The sequence below is a fragment of the Trachypithecus francoisi genome, unplaced genomic scaffold, assembly GCF_009764315.1.
Source record: "Trachypithecus francoisi isolate TF-2019V2 unplaced genomic scaffold, Tfra_2.0 Lachesis_group8, whole genome shotgun sequence".
Classification (NCBI taxonomy): Eukaryota; Metazoa; Chordata; class Mammalia; order Primates; family Cercopithecidae; genus Trachypithecus; species Trachypithecus francoisi.
The window spans coordinates 15,422,140-15,438,313 of NW_022681473.1; the positions used below are offsets into that span (position 1 = coordinate 15,422,140).

General features: G+C 42.4%; 1 protein-coding gene across 16 annotated transcripts in view; it reads right to left on the reverse strand.

Moving 5' to 3' along the window:
- CTNND1 (catenin delta 1) overlaps positions 1 to 15,004 on the reverse strand; it is a 59,447-nt gene extending 44,443 nt beyond the window's left edge. For 6 of the 16 annotated variants that reach the window (XM_033204438.1, XM_033204434.1, XM_033204437.1 and 3 more), the window contains exon 1: positions 14,715 to 15,004. The gene's annotated coding sequence lies outside the window, so the exon portion shown is untranslated. Of the gene's footprint in view, positions 1 to 14,692 lie in introns of all 16 variants that reach the window. The other 10 variants (XM_033204445.1, XM_033204442.1, XM_033204441.1 and 7 more) reach the window with 5 other exon arrangements.
- Positions 15,005 to 16,174: the final 1,170 nt, after the last annotated feature.

A 16,174-nucleotide genomic window follows, 5' to 3' on the forward strand; every position in this document is an offset into this window, starting at 1 on the left:
TTAACGACTTTCTCGTCATGTCTACTACAATAAACCATGTTCTATACTTCTCTTTTCTTTTTTTTTTTTGAGACGGGGTCTCCCTATATTGCCTAAGCTGGTGTCAAACTCCTGGACTCAAGTGATCCTCCCTCTTTAGCTTCCTAAGTAGGTGGGACCAAAGGCACAGGCCACCATGTCTGGCTCTACTTCTCACCCTAACTAAATAACCATCCACCTGAGAAATAACATATACATGTAGCTTAATTCAAACATTCACGTTTTGTGATCCTGAATCGTGAATGATCAGAATCACCTAGGAGTTTTTTGAAAAAATTAAATCCCCCTTCTACGTCAGTTTCTACAGGGAAGTCTGGGAATTCATGTTTTAAAAAAAAAAAAAAACCCTCACAGGCTGGGCGCGGTGGCTCACACCTGTAATCCCAGCACTTTGGGAGGCTGAGGCAGGCAGATCACCTGAGGTCAGGAGTTCGAGACCAGCCTGGCCAACATGGCAAAACCCCACCTCTACTAAAAATACAAAAATTAGACAGGTATAGTGGCACACGCCTGTAATCCCAGCTACTCAGGAGGCTGAGGCACGAGAATCACTTGAACCTGGGAGGCAGAAGTTGCAGTGAGCCAAGATCGTGCCACTGCACTCCAGCCTGAGCAACAGAGTAAGACTCCATCTAAAAAATAAATAAATAAATAAATATTTAAAAACTCCTCATAGACTCTTAACGCCTGTTGTGAACCACTGTAGTGGCCTATCCCTAACAACCCACTGACCTTCTTGCTAAAAGGGCACTGGTTATAAAATACATTATTTGGGCCAGTTTTACTGCTCACCAGACAGCTCAGATCATTATTCAGTCTAGATTAGAGGCTCTTTGAAAGCATGAATCTAAATATAAGGATGGCTGCAATGGCACAGTCCTAACTCCTGTACTGCAGACTCAGAACCTAGAAGGAAGAACTGTCTAACTTGACAGCACCATCTTCTCTGGAATCCTGAGTTGCTACATTGTAGGATATCCCTCTGTACACTGCAGATTGGAGAACCCAATTAAGTTTAAAACATCTTAGATGGCCTTCAGGGAACAGAGAGCTATGCCAAATTTTCAAAGGCTGGTTCCACATTCTATCCCAAAAGAACTCCAAAGTCTTAAATCTACCATTAAAGATCCTAGATAATTCTAAACTACTTGACAAAAGAGAAAGAACCAGAAACTCTGAATTCAAGTGGTTACCTCTGACATTTATGCAAGCCACTTTAACTTCTGGTTTGAGTAAGAGCAAGCGAGTAACAAAAGGTCTTTAAAAGAACTAAAAAGTGAAACATTCCTACAGGTGAATATGTGTCACTGAAGACTCAAGAAACAAGAATGGCATTAAAAGACATACTCTCTCCCAGATCCCAAAGTCAAACAATAAAGGTACATTTAAGCCGGGCGCGGTGGCTCAAGCCTGTAATCCCAGCACTTTGGGAGGCCGAGACAGGCGGATCACGAGGTCAGGAGATCGAGACCATCCTGGCTAACACGGTGAAACCCCGTCTCTACTAAAAAATACAAAAAACTAGCCGGGCGAGGTGGCGGGCGCCTGTAGTCCCAGCTACTCAGGAGGCTGAGGCAGGAGAATGGCGTGAACCCGGGAGGCGGAGCTTGCAGTGAGCTGAGATCCGGCAACTGCGCTCCAGCCTGGGCGACCGAGAGAGACTCCGTCTCAAAAAAAAAAAAAAAAAAAAAAAAGTACATTTAAAACAAAAAACAAAGCCAAAAAAAGTTTGTTTTTTTGTTTTTTTTGAGACGGAGTCTCACTGTCGCCCAGGCTGGAATACAATGGTGCAATCTCAATGCAACCCCCGCCTCCGGGGTTCAAACCATTCTCCTGCCTTGGCCTCCTGAGTAGATGGAACTACAAGTACGCACCACCACGCCTGGCTAATTTTTATATTGTTTTTAGTAGAGACGAGGTTTTGCTATGTTGGCCAGGCTGGTCTCTAACTCCTGACCTCAAGCGATCCGCCCACCTCAGCCTCCCAAAGTGCTGGGATTACAAATGTAAGCCACTGCACCTGGCCAAAAAATTTTTTTTAATTTAAAAACAAACAAACAAAAAAAAGACACAGCCAGGCGTGGTGGCATGTGCTCGTAATCCCAGCTACTTGGGAGGCTGAGACAGGAGAATCATTTGAACCCGAGAGGCAGAGGTTGCAGTGAGCCGAGATTGTGCCGTTGCACTCCAGCCTGGGCAACAAGAGCTTAACTCCATCTCAAAACAAACAAACAAACAAACAAACAAACAAACAAAACATACTCTCAAGCTGGTCACAGTGACTCATGCCTGTAAGTAATTGCTGCACTTTGGGAGGCGAAGTGAGGAGGATCATTTGAACCCAGGAGTTCAAAACCAGCCTGGGCAACATATAGAGACCATGTCTTAACAAAAAATAAAAAAAATTAGCCAGGTGTGATGGAGGCTGAGATGGGAGGATCATTTGAGCCTGGGAAGTTGAGGCTGTAGTAAATCATGATCATGCCAGTGCACTCCAGCCTGGATGACAGAGCAAAGCTCTATCTCAAAAAACTCTCAAGACATCCACAAACATCTGGCACCAGCTATATATGATGACATAACACATATTAACCAGTTGTTTAAAACAATTTCAAAATTTTGGGTAATCTCTGATTGCCTGGATTATTTCCCATGCAAGATGATACACTTACCTGACCAAAGGGGAAGATAGGAAGAAAAAAAATTTCTTGGTTGAGATCATCCCTGATATTAAGTAACCAGATGACAACAAGGTAAGCATAATTAAAGGGAAGAACAGAGGGTAACCAGGTCAAGAGTCAGAGCTAAAAACTCCAAAGAAGGCCGGGCGCGGTGGCTCAAGCCTGTAATCCCAGCACTTTGGGAGGCCGAGACGGGCGGATCACGAGGTCAGGAGATCGAGCCCATCCTGGCTAACACGGTGAAACCCTGTCTCTACTAAAAAAATACAAAAAAAACAAACTAGCCGGGCGAGGTGGCGGGTGCCTGTAGTCCCAGCTACTCGGGAGGCTGAGGCAGGAGAATGGCGTAAACCCGGGAGGCGGAGCTTGCAGTGAGCGGAGATCCGGCCACTGCACTCCAGCCTGGGCGGCAGAGCGAGACTCCGTCTCAAAAAAAAAAAAAAAAAAACACTCCAAAGAGAGAGGAGAAGAGGAGTGAGAGAGAGAGAGAGACAAAGAGAAAGTAAGAGGGACAGGGAGAGGGAGAGGGACAGGGAGAGGGAGAGAGACAGAGGAGACAGAGAGAGACAAAGAAAGAGAAGGAGACAAGAGACTCTCACTGAGGAACAGACCAGCTAAACCAGAATTCTTTTTTTTTTTTTTTTTTGAGGCGGAGTCTCGCTCTGTGGCCCGGACTGGAGTGCAGTGGCCGGATCTCAGCTCACTGCAAGCTCCGCCTCCCGGGTTTATGCCATTCTCCTGCCTCAGCCTCCCGAGTAGCTGGGACTACAGGCGCCCGCCACCTCGCCCGGCTAGTTTTTTGTATTTTTAGTAGAGACGGGGTTTCACCGTGTTAGCCAGGATGGTCTCGATCTCCTGACCTCGTGATCCGCCCGTCTCGGCCTCCCAAAGTGCTGGGATTACAGGCTTGAGCCACCGCGCCCGGCCGCTAAACCAGAATTCTTAAGAGGGAAAGTAACAGTGGGTGATTCAAAACATAGGTACTCAATCAGATATCCTTTTACTTTCCTATATGGGGTTGCCATAGAACATCAAATCACTAAATAGTTGGTGCTTCTTCCTCAACTCCATCAAAGTCAACTAGGTAAAGTGGCTCAGGATGTGCTTTAATAACCTCTAATGCCTAAACAAACATATGGAAAGGGAAAGTGGAGACATCAGTTAGTCATCAGGGATAATCATCTCTCCTGATGTGCAAGACAGAAATATAGATATGGTGACCTATAAAGGGGTCCTCAAAACCATGAATTCTCAACAATGAAGGCGTGGGGAAGCAGGAGCTTTTTGGTCAAATCAGCAAAAGGAGCAGCAGCAGACAAGTGGGGCAAGCCTATTTAGTCAAAAGCACATAAACCAAACCAATAAATGTTGTGCTCAAAAGGAAACTGTACAGGTCTAGGCTGTCACACCTGCTCATAGAAAACGACTAGGTAGGCCGGGCGCGGTGGCTCAAGCCTGTAATCCCAGCACTTTGGGAGGCCGAGACGGGCGGATCACGAGGTCAGGAGATCGAGACCATCCTGGCGAACACAGTGAAACCCCGTCTCTACTAAAAATACAAAAAACTAGCCGGGCGAGGTGGCGGGCGCCTGTAGTCCCAGCTACTCGGGAGGCTGAGGCAGGAGAATGGCGTAAACCCGGGAGGCGGAGCTTGCAGTGAGCTGAGATCCGGCCACTGCACTCCAGCCTGGGCGACAGAGCAAGACTCCGTCTCAACAAAAAAAAAAAAAAAAAAAAGAAAACGACTAGGTAGATAAGAAGATGGAGAAATATACAGCATTTCTCTGGGAAGGAAAAATTTAGGGGCTGCGCACAGTGGCTCACACCTGTAATCCCAGCACTTTGGGAGGCTGAGGCAGGCAGATCTGAGCTTGAGCTCAGAAGTTTGAGACTAGCCTGGGCAACATGGCAAAACCCTGTCTCTACAAGAAAAAAAAAAAAAAAAACAATTAGCTGGGTGTAGTAGTGCATGCCTACAGTCCCAGCTACTCAGGAGGCTGAGGTGGGAGGATGGCTTGAGCGTGGGAGGCAGAGGCTGCACTGAGCTGAGATTGTGACACCGCAGAGACAGACCTTGTATCAAAAAAAAAAAAAGGAAAATTTTGATCTCACTTCCCAAAAACAAATAAGCTTATTCTAAGTAGCTGCCTTATTATTATCATTCTCTAAGAGAAGGGTAATTAACCTATGCAAAATCGGCTACTATGCAAATTATCTGCTAACTATATTTTCCTGGAGATTCCACAATGGGAGAAATATGGAGGATGGGTCAGGTGCTACCTCCAGTTACAAGAAAGACACAAAAATTCGGTAACAGCCATTGCCTCTGGGGTTTGAAGTGGAGATAATTTTTTTTGGTACAATATAATACACGACAAGACCCTACATTATTCCCCTTCCCCCAAAATACATTCCCAGTGCACCTCTCTGGACAGGTCTCTTACTTCTCCTTCCCTCCTCTCAATTACTTTTTTTCACTGGCAATAACCAGCCTCAGGGCCTTTGCACTTCCTACTCCTCATACCTACATGACTCCATCCTTCATTTCTCTTGGTCTCTGTCAAACATACCTTACACATGAGACCCTCCCTGACCACTCTATATAAAATAACCTCAGTCCCACCCTGGAACTTCTTATCCTCCACACTACTCATTCTACTTTACTTTTTTCTCAATAATATTATCACAATCTGACATACTACATATTTACTTGCTTATTATTTGTCTCTCACAACTAGAATGTAAGCTCTTTGAGAACAAACAGTAGGTCTATTTTGTTTGTTGTTGTACTTCAGTGTATGGCATACAACAGACTCTCAAATTTGTTTTGAATGGAGATGTTTTACTTCCTTCTTCAATGAATACAAAAAGTTAAATTTTAGAAAAAATAAACCAACTTTGTTTTCTTTTTCTATACTTTTTTTTTTTTTCCAACTGTGATCTTAGTTAGGCCTACGAAGAGGCTTAGGTGGCCTTACCTGCCTATTTGGCTGACCTTCAGCAGGGTAGACATCCAAGAGGCCAACTGTGCTCCAGTTAACAAAGTAGTCAATGGAGAGCAGAACAGCAAAGAGGTTACAGAACTTCCCCCATTCCAACAAAGCAGGAAAGAAATCAGATTGGCACCAATTTCTCTTTTAAAATAGGCTTTTTTTTTTTTTTTTTTTTTTTTTTTTTTTTTGAGACGGAGTCTTGCTCTGCCACCCAGGCTGGAGTGCAGTGGCCGGATCTCAGCTCACTGCAAGCTCCGCCTCCTGGGTTTACGCCATTCTCCTGCCTCAGCCTCCCGAGTAGCTGGGACTACAGGCGCCCGCCTCGTCGCCCGGCTAGTTTTTTGTATTTTTAAGTAGAGACAGGGTTTCACCGTATTAGCCAGGATGGTCTCGATCTCCTGACCTCGTGATCCGCCCGTCTCGGCCTCCCAAAGTGCTGGGATTACAGGCTTGAGCCACCACGCCCGGCCAAAATAGGCTATTTTAAAAGTGTACTGAATATACACCAGCTACTTTATTTCAATGAGATTTACTTCACTTGCAATGAAATGGGAACTGCAGGTACTTTGATAAAGGTATTGAGAAGTTGACCTAGTTTCTATAACAACGTCTTATGTCCTCAACCATGAGAATACATTTTAGTTTCTTAAAATATGAGCTTCCTAGAACAAAAATCTTTTCTCTTTCTTTTTTTTTTTTTTTTTGAGACGGAGTCTCACTCTCTCACCAGGCTGGAGTGCGGTGGCACAATTTTGGCTCATTGCAGCCTCTGCCTCCCAGCTTCAAGTGATTCTCCTGCCTCAGCCTCCCAAGGAGCAGGGACTACAGGCACGCGCCACCACACCCAGCTAATTTTTGAAATTTTAGTAGAGACAGGGTTTCACCATGTTGGCCAGGATGGTCTCAATCTCTTGACCTCATGACCCGCCTGCCTTGGCCTCCCAAAGTGCTAGGATTACAGGTGTGAGCCACTGTGCCCGACCATGTAACAAAAATCTTTTCACTCCATAAAGATACCTCCTAATGTGCTACTGCACTACAATATAGAACAACATAGAAAGCACAAATAAAAAACAGATAATTTACTCTGGAGAAAGTAAATTTTTTTTGCTCAACTGTCAACTAAACCAAAATGAGTAATTAATCAAGAAATGTGGATGAAATCTAAAAATCAAAGATAAAACCAATCTGAATCACTAGAAGAGACCAGTCTTCTTGGATTACAATTGATTCCTAAACTAGATCTAACTGAAATGAAGTGGTATCCTAACAGTTGTACCTTTAGCACACGGGTACAGTTTATTCTAGAGTAAAAATCAGAAATACTTCTTTTTTTTTTTTTTGAGACAGAGTCTTGCTGTGTCGCCCAGGCTGGAGTGCAGTGGCACAATCTCCGCTCACTGCAAGCTCCGCCTCCCGGGTTCACGCCATTCTCCTGCCTCAGCCTCCCGAGTAGCTGGGACTATAGGCGCTCGCTACTACACCTGGCTAATTTTTGTATTCTTTAGTAGAGACAGGGTTTCACTGTGTTAGCCAGGATGGTCTCGATCTCCTGACCTCATGATCCAACTGCCTCGGCCTCCCAAAGTGCTGGGATTACAGGCGTGAGCTACCGCGCCCAGCCAGAAATACTTCTTTATATTAACTGTGAGTGAGGCAAAGCAATGCCCATGAAGACCTAAGGGAAAACCTAAGGGGAAAAAAATGAAACCCAACCTAAAAGAAAAAAAAAAGATAAGGGAGGCAAGAGGAGGCAAAGAGAGACAAAGGAAGACACCACAGAGAATAGGAAAGCAAAAGAAAAGGAGAAAATACAGGAGAATTGGTAGAAGAAATTGTAGGTAAAATAAATGTGGGGAACTGAGTGTGGGAGGCTACGGGGTGCCAACAGAAATTAGCTTAAATAGCCAGGCAAGGTGGTGTGTGCCTGTAGTCCTAGCTACTCCAGGGGCTGAAGTAGGAGGATCACTTAAGTCCAGGAGTTGGAGACAGGACAACATACCAAGACTCTTTCTTTTTTTTTTTTTTTTTGAGACGGAGTCTCACCCTGTCACCCAGGCTGGGGTGCAATGACATGATATCAGCTCATTGCAACCTCCACCTCCCGGATTCAAGCGATTCTCCTGCCTCAGCCTCCCGAGTAGCTGGGGTTACAGGCATGTGCCACCATGTCCAGCTAACTTTTTTTTTTTATCTTTAGTACAGACAAGGTTTCATCATGTTGGCCAGGCTGGTCTCAAACCCCTGACCTCAAGTGATCCGCCTGCCTCAGCTTCCCAAAGTGCTGGGATTACAGGTGTGAGCCACGATGCCCGGCCTCTGTCTCATTTTTAAAATAAAAATGTAAAATAAAGAAAAAGTCTTCAAAGAAATTGGCCAAGTATTATTTAGAACACTACTTTCATGGGTTCTTTAGTATGAAGAAAAGGGAGGAAAAAGGAAGGAAAATTCCTAGGCTGGAATAAACCTGCAAGTTTCTAGGCAAGGTTGCATCTAACACACAGGTATTTCCCACAGACTACAGCTTGCCTTTTTCACATATAAAAGCTGACCCCTTTCTTAGAAGCACACTTCTCACAGGAAGCATTTATGAACTCATGTCACAGTTTTACAAATGTCCACAAATAAGTGTTGCAAACACAGAATGATGTCCACAAATTATTCTGTTTATCCTCTTCCCACTAGCACTTCACTTTACTAAAGTTATCCATTCTCATACTACTGTTGAACTTCACCCACACAACTCTCCAATATTACCTACTACTAAAAATAATTTTTTCCCATTTAAAAAATTTAAAAGTTAGCTTTTACTCAGGAAGCCCATATATTCTGTAATGCAAGCACCTACATCTACCACAGATTCTCAGGTTTTAAGAGACCTTTGGCCGGGCATGGTGGCTCACACCTGTAATCCCAGCACTTTGGGAGTCCAAGGTGGGTGATCATTTGAGGTCAGGAGTTCAAGACCAGCCTGGCCAATATGGTGAAACGCCCCCCCCCGCCGACTAAAAATACAAAAATCAGCCAGGGGTGGTGGCGGGCACCTGTAGTCCCAGCTACTCGGGAAGCTGACGCAGGAGAATCGCTTGAACCCGGGAGGCGGAGGTTGCAGCCAGCAAAGATCACACCACTGCACTCCAGCCTGGGAGACAGAGCGAGACTCTGTCTCAAAAAAAAAAAAAAAATTAACAAAAAGAAAAGATCTTCAAGGGCATTAGTTCAACAGACAAACGAAATTTGAATTCTTTAAAGCATCCATTCTAATAGCAAACACAAGATATTACTATGAGCTGTGCATTACTCTATAAGTTTTACATATGTTAAACAACTTTAGTGTCACAACAATCCTGTAAGATGGTTGATATTATCCCCATTTTACAGACAAGGAGGCCAAGGCAGAGAGAGATTAAGCAATTTGCCCTAGGTTACATGGTACCTCCGTGGCAGTCTGGCTCCCCATCCATGCTCTTAATCATTATGTTATGCTCCCTTGCCTCACCATATTGTGGAAGTCTCAGATTGGAAACTCCCTTTTTGATTAGCATATTGACCAAAAAATATAGAATAAACATTTGTGGCAACATGTTAACAAATGATACCTAGGCAAATGAAGGGTATACCAGAGTTACTGTGAGCAACTTTCCGCAAGTTTGAAATAAAAAGTTGAAAAGTGCTTTTGTCATCACATCACATCACATCAAACATCATGGGACATGTTTTGTCAAAGTCATAACCAAATTACCTACTGCTGACCAGCAAGGAAGGCTTTAAGATAAAATTATGGCCGGGCGCAGTGGCTCATGACTCTAATCCCAGCACTCTGGGAGGCCAAGGTGGGCAGATCATGAGATCAAGAGTTCAAGACCAACCTGGCAATTACGGTGAAACCCATCTCTACTAAAAATACAAAAAATTAGCAGGGCGTGGTGCCGTGTGCCTGTAGTCCCAGCTACTTGGGAGGCTGAGGCAGGAGAATCATTTGAATCCAGGAGGTAGAGGTTGCAGTCAGCCGAGATCATGCCACTGCACTCCACCCTGGGCAACAAAGCAAGACTCCATCTCAAAAAAAAAAAAAAAGATAAGAAAATTATTTGGCTCTTTATAATTCCCCCACTATATGCCTGATCTAAATTAACCACACCACACCAATCAAACTGAAGGGCTCCCTGGTGAGGAAGTGGCCCTAAAAACAGGGAACACTGTCCCTGAATAAAATGGTAAATTCAGGCCCCATTCTCAGTACTTAATATTTAATAATAACATGCAATTCCAAGTAGAATTAGGGAAAAAATTACTTCCAAAAAATACATTAAACAATTAAATACAAGTCAATCCATACCCTAATTTCCCCCTCATTAGTTCTAACCAGAACAGTTGTTCTTGCCTTCTTACAATCCCCCTGCCAGGCTATATCAATGCTCTATTGGAAACCTTGGAGGCAGCTGCATAGTTTAGGCAGAGCAATTCCCACTTCAGCTTTGTGTGGCATTTAACCCTTCTTTGAGGGAAGAGAACGTGAAAGAATATTTGTAGTTATTCACATCCTTAATACCTACAGTTCACTCCTTTAGGCAAGTTCCTTGTTAATACCTTTTAAATAACCCAAGAAAACTAATTTCGGTTCTTAAACTCATAAGCTTCCCAACACATGAACAAAATCTAAAGTTTTGTGGCTAAAGCAGTGATTTAAAGAATACACTGATATTCAAACATACTTTCTTTGAAACACTGATGTTCAAAACTATCATCCCAAGCTCTTAATGTTTTTATTAACAAGCATAGAAACCATTCACCTCCAAACAGGGCTGAAAGCAAACTCTTCTGCTGATGTCTTAATATATTCTCCCCTAAGAAATAGCTACATTTAAGGTTTTCAGTTGTTGAAGTTCATTATGAAATGAACTGACTAGGATACTTTATTTTTTTGAGATAGGATCTGGCTCTGCAAGTCCCCCTAAGTCTGGAGGGCAGTGGCACGATCTCGGCTTGCTGCAACCTCCACCTCCCAGGCTCAAGCTGTCCTCCCACCTCAGCCTCCCCAGTAGCTGGGACTACAGGCACACTCCACCACACCCAGCTAATTTTTGTATTTTTTGTAAAGAGGAGGCTTCACCATGTTGCCCAGTGATCCACCTACCTGGACCTCCCAAAATGCTGGGATCACAAGCGTGAGCCACCGCACCAGGCCAGATCCTTACTTTTTATACTATTCTTTGTACCACTTGCCAAGAAAAGAACAGGATTAAAGAAATGCTAAAATTTAAAATCCTCCATTATCTCCAGAAACTTTGCTTAAAAATATAAGGGAGGGCCAGGTGTGGTAGGGCACACCTATAATCACAGCACTTTGGGAGGCTGAGGTAGGGATGGCTTGAGCCCAGGTGTTTGAGACCAGCCTAGACTACATAGAGAGACCCCATCTCCACAAAAATATACAAAAATTAGCCAGGCATAGTGGTGTGCACCCATAGTCCTAGCTACTCAGAAGACTGAGATAGGAGCACCATTTGAGCTCAGGAGTTTGAGGCTGCAGTGAGCCATGATTTCACCACTGCACTCCAGCCTGGGTGACAGAACAAGACCCTGTCTCAAAAAAAAAAAAAAAAAAAAAATTAAGGGAGGAGAGGCATAAAAGGTTGAAACTACAGACTACAGTAAAAGTTGCAAAAGTACATTGCAATTTGATTAATCTATGTTGTTTTGCTTCCTTTCAAACCTTCCCCACAAATCAGTCCCTCACTGATTCTCATCAAATGCCTTATTTAACCAAGGCTTACTGAGCACTTCAGTATGTAGCAGACACTAAGACAGGTGCTAAAAAGATACAGAGATAAGGAAAGTACCTACACCCAAGCTGCTCATAGTCTAGAGGGAAAGACAAGAATATCTGAACTACCTCCTCCTACAAGCCTATCTCTGCAAATTGATGATATCCTATCATTCCAAACCACATACCTAAAAATTCTCTGGAAGAAGAAATTTTACTGATAATTGAACAATGTGTGGCACAATTCCAGGAAGTTTAAGAAATTAGGACAGCAATGGTGGGCATATGGATATAGAAAGATTCTCGTTCTAAAGATTAAAATAATATCCATTCTAGCACATCCAGCTCCCCATGGGCTCTATGGAAAATAGATCTTTTACATACATTATCCCAACAGGGGTAGTGGGGAGTTGGAGGGGGTTGGAAATTTGAGTACTGCCCCCGTGCCGAGATGAAACACTCCTGCCTCTAACAAGGGCTCATTTTAGTTCGAGCTGTTGTTTCCATTCTCTCTGGTGAATGGCAGTATATTAGTGGTTAAGTCCATGGACTTTGTAGTCAGTCAGAGCAGGGTTAATCCTGGCCTCAACCATTTACAGGCAGTGAGATTTTCACCAAACCTCAGCTTCTCTGAGGGTCAAATTCCTTAAAAAACAAAACAAAACAAAACAAAAAAAATGGTGGTGGGAAATTAATAGCTTACGCAACATGCTTAGAATACACTAAAAACAAGGTGTGGGGAGGTAGAGGGGAATGAGGGCCTTGGCAGTTACTAACGGGTACCAAAATAGGAGATAAATTATACAAAGCTAATCATTTTGTTATTCCAATTGATAGTGATCTATTTGCATCCATCCTATCTCATCCATCCCTGGAGAGCAACTACTTCATAAACCTAAGGCTGGATTGTAATTACTTAGTGCTTTTCTTTTTGTTAATATCTCCAAATAGTCTCAATTTTACCCTAGCTCAGAGAACATGTTGAAGCTTCTCTCCATGCTGGAACCTTGAGAAAGGTACTAGAACTCCAACCACCTAAAAGAGAACCGCCCCCCCTCTGCCCCCCAATCTGGAACACAGACCACTACCTTACTCACATAACAAAGAAACCAACCGTATATAGGAGGCAAACAAGGAAAGAAAAATCTGAACAGCTCATACTTACCTGTCATCATTTTTTACCCCAAAACCAAGACGAGGAGCAAAACAAAAAAATTTTAAAAATAAAAGATTTACTTATCTGCATCCCTTATAATTCCTGAAAGAACCAGTAGAGGTGAGGTAAAAGACAAATCTTCCATCTTATCACCCCAAAGGCTCTGTACTACACACCAGTCAAAACAACACCTTAGTTCGTGGAAATAGTCCTGGACACTAGGTTAACCAGGATGCTCACTTCAGCTACACAAAGCCCACTATTTAAAGCTAAACCCAAATCACCACCACTCAGTCATCCAGAACCTATTTTCAAACTGCCTTTGTACTCCTCCTTCAGATTCCCTCATCCCTCCCCCTAAAGGTTGAGTGGGAAACAGACACTCTGGAAGCAACATGACCAACACTCTAAAGATCCAAGAAACCTCCCCAGGCTGGAGTCAAGGCAGAGAGAACATTTGAAAGAAAATTTGGAAAATACTAAACAGACTATACATGTTGTATTTTTTTCTTTCTTTTTAACTGTACTTATTATAATTATGAGATCCAGACATCAAAAATTTCCTGCAGCCTTTGCCTAGATTAAATTCAAAGGAGGAACAAAGTTCTGTTTCCTCCTGAAGCCACAACTTCACAAGGATGAAATCATCTTTCAAGAAATACCCTCATTCTAGAAAAGAAATTCAAGGAAGTCTCGTCTTAAAAATAATTTGCGGCAGGAGGGGTGGGGGGTGGAACGAAATCAGATTATTAGAGATACATACCAGTTTAAAGCTAATGAGCAGCTTACCCACTAAAGCCCATCTTGTTACAATTAGGACGGTATCTATAATTTTCAGGCTGATTCGCATTTTCAAAAAAAGAAGAGAATACCCTAGTTTTTCAGCTAGTGATGAGTTGGCTATATAATTATCTAGAATCAGTACTTTTGCAAGAACGTATTTGCGAAAACAAAACAAATCTTAAGATTAAATATATGAAAGCACAGTCATAGGCCTTCAGCTCTAAGAGATTTAAGATTTCATGGTAAATTAACTAAACGATAAACTCCAAAAAACAACTTTCAGTTTGGTTTAAAGATAAAAATCTCCCTTGTGTTTTCTGAAACGTATTTTAAACACTAAACTTTGTATAAATGGTTTTTCTAAACCTAATTTTATTCCAGCCATGGCCCTTTCAGAGTGCAGAAAGCTGAAAATATTTTCAGGTGTGTAGTCACTTTACTCAGGTGAAATAAAAAGCATGATTAGAATTTCCTTATCCCTTTAAACACATAAACCAAACGTTGTCGTATTTGCAGATTTAACAAACACCTCCACAAATCTTTGCTATCAAAGGTAGTTTGGAAGGAAGAAGGAGATGGCAATTCAGTTAACATTGTTCCGTATGTTTTCTTTCATAAGCCAAAGCAGGGAGACTACATCTAGCAGGAGAATGAGGCTCCCACCCACCGCACCTGGAAAAGTAAGAGGGATCCACCCAGGAACAGCAGGGCTGAAACCGATACGGGCCGTTCAAACTCTCTGGGGGAAAAACAATACCATTTACGCTGCAAAGCTCCCTGCAACTTTCCACTTCCACAAATCCAATGATAAAGAAAAAAAAAGTTTGAAACATATGAAGAACCATCTGTATAACTAGGTTCCGACACGGACAAATTCCTTTCCCAACCCACATGCAACATGCCAAAAAACCAACTTTTGGGCTCTGAAAACAGAAATATGTTAGCTTAATCCAGAAAAAAACAAAACAAAACAAAAACATAAAATCAAAGAACACACCAAAATGTAAATTTTCAAACCTGCTCTTCCCCTCTGGATCTACTCAGCTTCCTGTATTAGAGAGACCTAGAAGTTTGTTTCCAGGTCTTGTATATTTCACCTTTTTAAATATAATAAAATACCAGAATCTACCCAAAGTATTGAAAGTAGAAAGAAAAATAATTGCTTAAAAGTTACTCATCAGCATAACAGACTCTCTCCCGTTTTTTAATTCCCTCCCGTTACCGTAAGACAAAAATTCGACTTGCTTATCCTCCTTTTCCCGTCAGTACATACATTTTCTTTAAAAGCCACACACCTCAAATGTGGAGTTCTAAAAACCAGTCCTTTAAGAAAGAAACCCAAGGCTTCGCCAAGGTGCTGAGAAAGACAAATCCAGCAAGGCAGTTGATTTTTCGCCACCTCTTCCTCCTTTCAGGATCTTTCCTGCTCTTCTTTCTCTCTCTCTCCCTCTCTCTTTTTTTTCCCCCTCAGATCCAACACCTAAAATGGAAGTTGCACCCAGCCAAAGGCAAGGGAGCCTGGGTGGTGACAAACTGATCTGGCAGCCCTACCCCCTTCGCTTTCCTAAGTGATGTCAGCCCCTGTGAGCTTCCAATAGGAGTCAGGCATAAATCAGGGAGCTGACCTTATCCAATAGGAAACTTTATTATAGAAAATTAAAAAAAGAGAGGAGGAGAGAAAGACACGGGGGGAAGTTTATACATATATATTTATATTTATATATTTATATTTAAAGTGGAGAGACTGTACAATCTCTGAGGAATTACTGCAGAGCTGAGGGGGGCGGGGGAGGCAAGGGAGACAAGGAACAAGGGCTTTTCAGAATGGCACGCCTAAGTCTCAGTTCTCTTTGATGATGGGTTCTTGCTCCCTCTTCCGTACTATCCCAGTGGGGAAATAGAAAAGAACTGATTTTACTTGCCTGCTGCTGTTTGGTTTGTTGCTTCCTACCCCAAAGCATTTCCCTAAAGGAAGATGGGAAAGAAAGGAGAGAGAAATCCTAGAAACAGGACTACTATATGTTGACCGGGATGGTAGGGGATATCTGAGGTAAACCCAGTTTCACTGTTTTGGATTAGTTGCATTAGAGCTAATTTTTTTTTTTTTTTTAATTTCTAGACTTGTTAACAGTTTTTAGTCTCTGTACTCTGAATTAGAAGGAAGCAGAATCCACTGGGCTGTTAAAGAAAATCACCGTCTTCCCAATTTGCCCCCAAATCAAAATAATATGGGTTTGTTGGGATGAGGAAATGAAATCCAATAAACAAACAATATATTTAGAGGGAATAACAGCATAGGTAAAGAAAGTAAACATCATGTCATGAACATTTTATTTCTTTGTGAACTTCAAGCTTAAGATGATCTAGTTCATACCTTCTCTTTTTACATTTGACCTAATTAAAGGATTATTGGGGTATTATTTTTCTGAGTTAGGACATATTTTTAAACTTAGACCATGATGGACAGAGGCTGGATTTTTTTTTTTTTTTTACATGCTCGACAAAGATTAGCATTTTATGATTATTCCCTGATTACTAAAACAAAGACAATGATGAATAAAATATTTCCTTCTACTTTCTTACTAATAAATCTAAAATTTATGCTATAGACTGCTGCCAAATGAGTCTTCATGAAGTTTTCATAATCTAGAATAGAAATATGAAACTTTGGCTGGGCACAGTGGCTCACACCTGTAATCCCAGCGCTTTGGGAGGCCGAGGTGGGTGGATCACCTGAGGTCAGAAGTTCGAGACC